Here is an 8347-nt window from a genome sequence, read left to right on the forward strand (position 1 = left end):
GTTCTGAATCCGCCCCGTTAGAGGGGTCTCCGCAATGCCGGAGATGTTAACAAGTTTCCCGGGTTTCGGCACCAGATGTCCCGCGCGCTATATGTTCTCGCCGGCAAGAAACATACACACAGGATACTCGGATCCTTCTGCAGGAAAGCTTTAATGCATCTTGAGAGAGGAGAGCATAAGCTTACCAGAGCGGAGACCCTGAACCAAGAATCCCATCCCTTAATAAAGGCTGGCCGCGGCTGCCTGGGACGTGTTACCCTATGAATGGCTTCAGCTCCTCAGGCCAAATGAGCCACGGGATAGGCAGAGATCAAAGGAATGGAAATTACCCAGCGCCTGTGAAATAATTTACATTCGGTGCCTGTAGGCACCATCATTGTAATGGAGAATGCAGGAACGGCTCCCTACAATTACCTGCCTGATTTCTCTAACTATATACATTTTTACTTTCAAGGCTAACTTCTCTTTACCATCTGGCTAACATTCCTGTTTCATATTTACAACTACCTGCATTTTTCATTCTGAAGTTGAACACATTACATTTTACCACTTTATCACCTGACTGACATTACAGTCTCAGATATTCTTTGTGCGATTTTCTCTAACTTTAAGGGTTAAATAACCCACTTTACCTATTTTTGTCAGCTGCTGGCTGATATTTTCCTATTTGTCCACCTATTTCTTTAAGGGTTAAATAACCTGCTTTACCTATTTTTGTCAGCTGCTAGCTGACATCTTTCTGTTTTATATTACACATATCTTTTTCCTATTTCTACAATTATATATAGTTTTATTCCTCACTTAACGCTGTTCATTCACCACATTCATCGACTTCTTCCTTTTTTTGTGTGCGTACTTCTTCTCCAACCAGTTTGCCCGAGACGTCTATCTCTTCGAATTGTCCAAGCCTCTGCCTTGTCTGTTTCTTCGTGGTGTCCATGGCTTCTTCTCCCGTTCTCAGGCCCCATGTTGGGTGCCATTTGGTTGTGACCCAGCATGTCTCGGCCTTAATCCATGAGGTTTGGCCTGAGTGGGGGTGTGTGGACCTGGAAGCTCCTAGCAACCCAACGGCGATAAAGACCAAACACAGACATCGTGTCTTCTTTAGAGAGCTCTCAGTTCCATGTTGTAGAACTAGAGTCATTTCTTTATTAGCCATCCTTTCCGGTGTTTCTTAACTGTCATCTCTCGACCACGAGGGAACCATCTCTCTTTGTTCCCTCTTTGCTCTGGTCCTCTCCCCCTAATTCCTAACCTCCTGTCCTCACAAGTTACACACCTGTGGTCCCTATGCCCAGGTGAGAGCCTATTCAGATGCTTAGGTGCATAGAGATACAAATTAGGAGGCATATTACCCTGAGGCCATGGTAAACAATAGTAGCCCTACTGGCATTAACAATACAATGGTGAGCTGGAGCTTTCCGGTGCTCCATGTTTTCAGGAGCAGAGGTTGGGCCCCAAAATATTCCATAACAGAATTATTCGGTTGCCCACACCCATTGCTGTTAGTCACTCAGAGTTAAGATGAGCCATAGTGTCTGATTTTCATGAGTCATTCAGTCTTTTCAAACACACTTTCATTTGCTCTTGATTGGTAATTTTAATTTAAAGCTCTAACAGCACTAAGTTTTTGTCCTTTACACATGAAACACATTATCTGTCCTAATAGTTAAACACAGAACATGTGGGGGTACCTCTTCCTATATAACTTAAATACATGGCTTGTAGTGGATACACATTCTATTATGTAAAAACAACTTCAAGTTACTTCTTGAATTTATCATGTGTTTCTTCCTGTAATGAATGATGTTTTAATGAACATATTTCTCAAGTAATGTTTTTCACGACCTAATCCAAGCTATGGAATGAGACAGTCTACCCAAGGATTTCTCTATTTAGCTTGTTCTTCAATGGTGCAATGTCGATTTAAGAAATCACATGCTTTTAAAAACTGTTGCCATTGATGGATGGACAATTAAATCTATGTAGATGAAAGTTTCTACCTTTAGAAACTTTCCTGTTCCATCTTGTAGCTGTGTAGACCCAAATAAACACACTGAGGCTTATATTACTTATAAATTCTTTGGCCAATGACTCAGGCTTCTTATTGGCTAGTCCTTTTATATATATATAATATATATATTCCTTTCATATATATATATATATTCATATATATATTAATATATCATATATATATCCACATGGCTTACCAGAGAATGCCTGGGCATCCTATCTTTCAGGTAGTTACATCTCATCTGATGGTGATTCACTCTCTGTATTCCTCTTCCCAGCATTCTTCTAGTCTAGTTGAAAGGCCCGCTGCCTCTCTGTCTCCCCTGCCGGTGCTGGGTGTTCTCTCTGGAACAGCCGGGATGAGCTGGGAAAGATGGGGGCGAGAGGAGCAGTTGACCGAGGGCAGCGAGGCGGGGACTGAGCAGGGCAGGGTGCGGCCAGGGGCTGGAGAGTGCAGCGCGGGCGATGCTGCTTGTCCGGGAGCTGCGAGCTGCGAGCAGGGAGCCACCTCCAAGACCAAGGACACCGGGCCGAGGAGCTGCCGGGGCCTCCCAAGCCTTCACCCCAGCAGGGCTCGCGCCCCCGCCCCGCCCCGCCTGGCACCGCGCCTCGGGGCTGGGGCCGAGCAAGGAGCACCAGTTAGGCCGGCCCGGGGCCCCGCCCCCACACCACCACTGATGAGAAACACTCTGTCCCAAGGCCCTCGCCCCCAAGGTCAGCCATCTGGACGCGGAGCGGAGGGAATTGAGTCTGTTGTACCAGACACCAGACCTTGAGAATATGCTGATCTGGAATGGCTCTGTGCCTCATTTGAACCATCCAATAGAATCCCTGTTCCTCGCTTGTGTTTTTTCTATAAAAAGGCACCTCTCCCTTGGCTCGGGGCGCTTGGCCTCAGAAAAGCTAAGTCGTCCGGGTACCCGTCTCCTAAATAAAGCCTCTTGCAATTTGCATCCAAAATCGTGGTCTCGCTGGTTCCTGAGTACGGGGGTCTCCTCCTACGAAAGTACCTCTTTGGCGGTCTTTCATAGTAACCCTGCCTATACTTCCTGCATGGCTACATTCTGTCTGTCCATTGGCTGAAACAGCTTTATTCATCAACCAATAAGAGAAAAATATATTCACAACATACAAAAGGACATCCACCATCATATCTGGATTGAAGTATTTCTCAGTAGCCTCTTAACAATTAAAGAAATCATGAAGGTGCTTCAAGAACAATAACAGGCTCCTATTGTTGCCCCAATAGAAAGCATCACCACCAGGGGACATTATCACTGCTTATTTCAATACTTTTGTTTTTGTTCTGGCTTTTGACAAATGATGACACTCATTATTCCTGGCAGTTCTCAGGCTTGGTTTTTACTGTAAAAGTGAAGCTTTCTTGAATAATTGTTCTCTTATTTGTCTTCATGTCTATGATATTTTGAATAGAAATAGCCCCCCAAGGACCCCTGTGTTTGAATATTTGTTCCATAGGGAATGGCACTATCGGGAGATGTGGCCTTTTGTAGTACTTGTGACTTTGCTAGATGAAGCGTGTCACTATGGGGGGTGGCTTTTGAGGTTTCAAAAGTTCAATTCAGTCTGTTGCTGCTGCCTTTAGATCAAGATGTATGACTCTGAGCTCCTTCCTCACCATGTCTGCCTGAACGCTGTCAGGTTTCCCTTCATGATGATAATGTATTAAACCTCTTAAACTGTAAGACAGTAGCAATTAAATGTTTTCATTTGTAGGAGTTGTCATGGTTATGGTGTCTCTTCATAATTAGACTCTAACTAGACAATTTCCAAGAGGTGGAGCCATGAACAAACATTTTATTACCCAGACCTCTTCCAACTAAGTGTACAAAGTGGCTTAAAGGCATATGGAATAATTCAAAGGTAACATTCTTAAACATGTTAATGCTTCAGACTTTTAATTCACTCTCTTTTCTTTGAAGTAAAGTGAGCTTAAAGAAACAGGCTTTATTTGTGTGATTTTGATGAACAAAAACCATTTGAATTACTAATGTTGTTTGCCTTCCAGACATCCTCAAAATATGATCGGATAGCCATGTTGCTTTCAGTTTGTGGTGACTACTGTGTGGCAAACAAAAAGATAATTATCTCAGAGACAGAAAACAAAATAGAATGATTGTGGCATAACATCCCTCCTTGTGGGTATGTTACTGATAACCTAAAGACTTAACACTAGACTTGAATTTTGAAAATCCCACCATCATCCAGTTCAGCACCCTGAGGAGCCAGCATTCTATCACATGGACTTTGAGGGGCATTTTAGATCCAAACGTGAAAAATGCAGCTTAACAGAAATGCATTGATTTCCACTATGACCTTTGTATTGTGAATGGCATTATGCAACGATATCTGGAGCAAAGACTTCCAGACTAGTTAAATACTTTAAATGAGATATATGACTTTGTTAACATCTTAAATTTTCAACGAAACATTCCCATGTCAAGGATTCCCATGCAGGTGCAAGAGAGGAGAGAAATGATGCTTAGAAAAGAACACTACCTCAGACTTGACTGTTTTTTTTTTCTTACTCTGCCAAAAGTAAAAATGTACAATGTCTCCAGATTCCCAATGTTTCACAGTGAAGAAAGTGTTTGTTTTCTGATTCTCTGCTACAAATCCAGTCTGTGACTGCTGAGCCAGAGGTTGATTGACAGAATTCCTAGATTCAGACCACATGACATTTCTGGATTAAGTGCTCATGAGCACATTTTCTGTCTTTAGGATTGATGTTGACTTTCAGTACTCACTCGTTCCTGTATATTAAATGGAAATAGAAAAAACTAGCTTTGCAAAAAAAATCTTATTAATGTTAATAGGCTTATCTTATTTTTTGTGTGGTTTTTTGAGACAGGGTTTCTCTGTGGCTTTGGAGGCTGTCCTGGAACTAGTCTTGTAGACCAGGCTGGACTCGAACTCATAGAGATTTGCCTGCCTCTGCCTCCCGAGTGCTGGGATTAAAGGCATGTGCCATGAATGCCTGGCTGATAATAGGTTTATTATTGCAACTGTGGAGCTTGACCCATCTGGAGTCAAATGTCCCCTAAGACAATGAGAGATATCAGATATTTATATTATGAGTCATATCAGTGGCAAAATTACAGTTATGAAGTGGCAATGAAAATAATGATTAGGGTCAGCACAACATGAAGGACTATATTAAAGGGTTGCATAATGAAGAAGATTGAGAACCACTGTTTATATACATGATGAAGGCTCTAGGAATGGTAACTAAGGTAGTCATCAGTTTCATTATAGGGGAAGGGCATCAAAGGCAGCCTCTCCTCCACTGCATAGATTCTTTGCTTGGGTCATCACTGTGGATCCCCTATTATTTCCCCTGTACCAGACCCCTCTCAAAACCCGTGCTGTATCCTCTATCAAAGCATCTCCTTTCTTGCCCTCCTCTATTCATTCACTGTCTCAGTCCTCTTGTTCTGCTCCCCCATCCTCTTCCTACCTAGTTCTTCTGTCCCACCACCCATGCTCACAATTTCCTCAGGGGTTCTTATCCCCCCTTCTTCGAGGGACTATGTAAACTTCTCTTGGGGTCCTTCTTGCTTCCTAGAGCCTCTGGTGGTGTGGATTGTAGGCTGGTAATCCTTTGCTCTATGTCTAAAAATCATATATGAGTGAGTACATACCAGGTTTGTCTCTTTACACCTGGATTACCTCACTCAGGATGGTTTGTTCTAGTTCCATCCAATTGCCTGCAAATTTCATGATTCGGTTGGGTTTGTTGTTGTTGTTTGGTTTGTTTGTTTTTTTGGTTTTTGTTTGTTTTCTTTTGCTGAGCAGTAGCACATTGAGAAAATATACCACAATTTCTCTATCTATTCTTCAGTTGAGGGACATCTATGTTGTTTCCAGGTTCTGGCTATTACAAATAATGCTGCTATGTACATATTGAACATGTTTTATTGTATGAATGTGCATTCTTTAGGTATATGCCCAAGAGAGGAATTGTTGGATCTTGAGATAGACTGATTCCCATTTTCCTTAGAAAATGTCATGCAGATTTCCACAGTGGCTGTACAAGTTTGCACACCCACTAGCAAAGGAGGAGTGTTCCTCTTTCTCCACATCCTCTCCAGCATAGTCTGTGTTGGTGTTTTTTATTTTAGCCATTCTGACAGGAGTAAGATGTTATCTCAGAGTTGTTTTGAGTTGCATTTCTTTGATGGGTAAGGATGTTGTGTACTTTCTTAAGTGTCTTTCAGCCGATGTAGATTCCTCTGTTGAGAATTCTCTATGTAGATCTGCACTACACTTTTTAATTGTATTGCTTGGTATTTTGGTGGCTAGCTTCTTGAGTTCATTGTATATTTTGGAAATCGGTACTATGTCAGATGTTGAGGGGGAAGATATTTTGCCATTATGTGGGCTGCCATTTTGTTTTGCTGACTGAGTCATTTGCCTTACAGAAGCTTCTCAGTTTCAGGTGGCCCCATTTATTAATTGTTGATGTCAATCGCTGTGCTACTGGTGTTATATTCAGGAAGTGATCTCCTATACCAATCCATTCAAGGGTACCAGCTACCTGCTCCTCTAAGAGGTTCAGTGTGGCTAAATTTATGTTGAGGTCTTTGATTCATTTGGACTTAAGTTTTGTGCATTGAGACAGATATGGATCTATCTTTAATCTTCTACATGTCTGAATCCAGTTATGCCAGAACAATTTGTTGAAGAAGCTGTCTTTATTGCATCCTATAAATTTAGCTTCTTTGTCAAAAATTGGGTGTTCATAGGTGTATGAGTTAATATCTGGGTTTTCAATTCTGCTCCATTGGTCAATCTGTCTATTTTTGTTCCAATACCAAGCTGTTTTCAGGATTATGGCTCAATGATAGATCTTGAAGCCAGGGATGGGGATCCCTCTGGAAGTTCCTTTATTGTACAGGGTTGTTTGGGCTATCCTGGTTTTTTTCCATAGGAAGTTGAATACTGTTCTTTCAAGGTCTGTGAAGAATTGTGTTGGGATTTTGATGGGAATTGTATTGAATGTGTAGATTGTGTTTGGCAAGATTGCCACTTTTACTATTTGGATCCTACCTATCCAAAAGCATGGGAGACCTTTCCATTTTCTGGTATCTTCTTTAATTTTTTTCTTAACAGACTCAAAGTTCTTACTATACAGGTGTTTCATGTGTTTGATTAGCATTACCCCAAGACATTTTATGTTGTTTGTGGCTATTGTAAAGGGTGATGTTTCTCTGACTTCCTTCTCAGTGCATTTATCATCTGTATATAGTAGGGCTACTGATGTTTTTGAGTTAATCTTGCATCCAGACACTTTGCTGAAGGAGTTTCCTGGTAGAGATTTTTGGGTCACTTATGTATACTATCATATCATCTGAAAATAGTAAAAGTTTGACTTCTTCTTTTCCAATTTGAATCCCCTTGATCTCCTTTTGTAGTCTTATTACTCTAGCTAGAACTTAGAGGACAATATTGAACAAGTATGGAGAGAGTGAACAGCCTTGCCTTGTCCTTGTCTTTATAGGAATCATGTTAAGTTTCTCTCCATTTAGTTTGACGTTGCCTGTTGGATTGCTGTATATTGTTTTATTGTGTTTGGGTATGTTCTTGGTATCCATGATCTCTCCAAGACCTTTATCCTGAAAGGGTGTTGGATTTTCTCAAAGGCTTTTTTGGCGTGTAGTGAGATGATCATGTGGTTTATCTTTCTCAATCTGTTTATATGCCGGATCACATTGTTGGATTTTCCTATGTTGAACCATCCTTGCATTCTGTAATGAAGCCTACTTGATCATGGTGAACGACTTCTCAGTTGTGTTCTTGGATCCAATTTGCCAGAATTTTATTGAGTATTTTTGCCTCAATGTTCATGAGGGATATTTGTCTGTAGTTCTCTTTCTTATTTGTGTCTTTGTGTGGCTTGGGTACCCAGATTATAGAAGCCTCAGAAAAGAGTTTGCCAAGGTTCCTTCTGCTGCTATTGTGTGAAACAATTTGAGGAGTACTAGTATTGGCTCTTCTTTGAATTTCTGGTAGAATTCTGCACTGAAACCACGGGGCCTGGGTTTTTTAACTGGGAGACTTTTCATGACTGCTTCTATTTCATTAGGGGTTATAGGTATGTTTAAATTGCTTATCTATTCTTGACTTAATTTTGGTAAGTGATATCTATACAAAAATTGTCCAATTCCTTTAGATTTTCAAATTTTGTGGAGTACAGGTTTTCCAAGTATGACTTGTTGATTCCCTGGATTTCCTAATTGTCCATAGTCATGTCCCCTTTTCATTTCTGATTTTCTTAATTAGCATGCTTTCTCTCTGTCTTTTGGTCAGTTTG

Source organism: Cricetulus griseus, chromosome 8 (genome assembly GCF_003668045.3).
Source record: "Cricetulus griseus strain 17A/GY chromosome 8, alternate assembly CriGri-PICRH-1.0, whole genome shotgun sequence".
Lineage (NCBI taxonomy): Eukaryota > Metazoa > Chordata > Mammalia > Rodentia > Cricetidae > Cricetulus > Cricetulus griseus.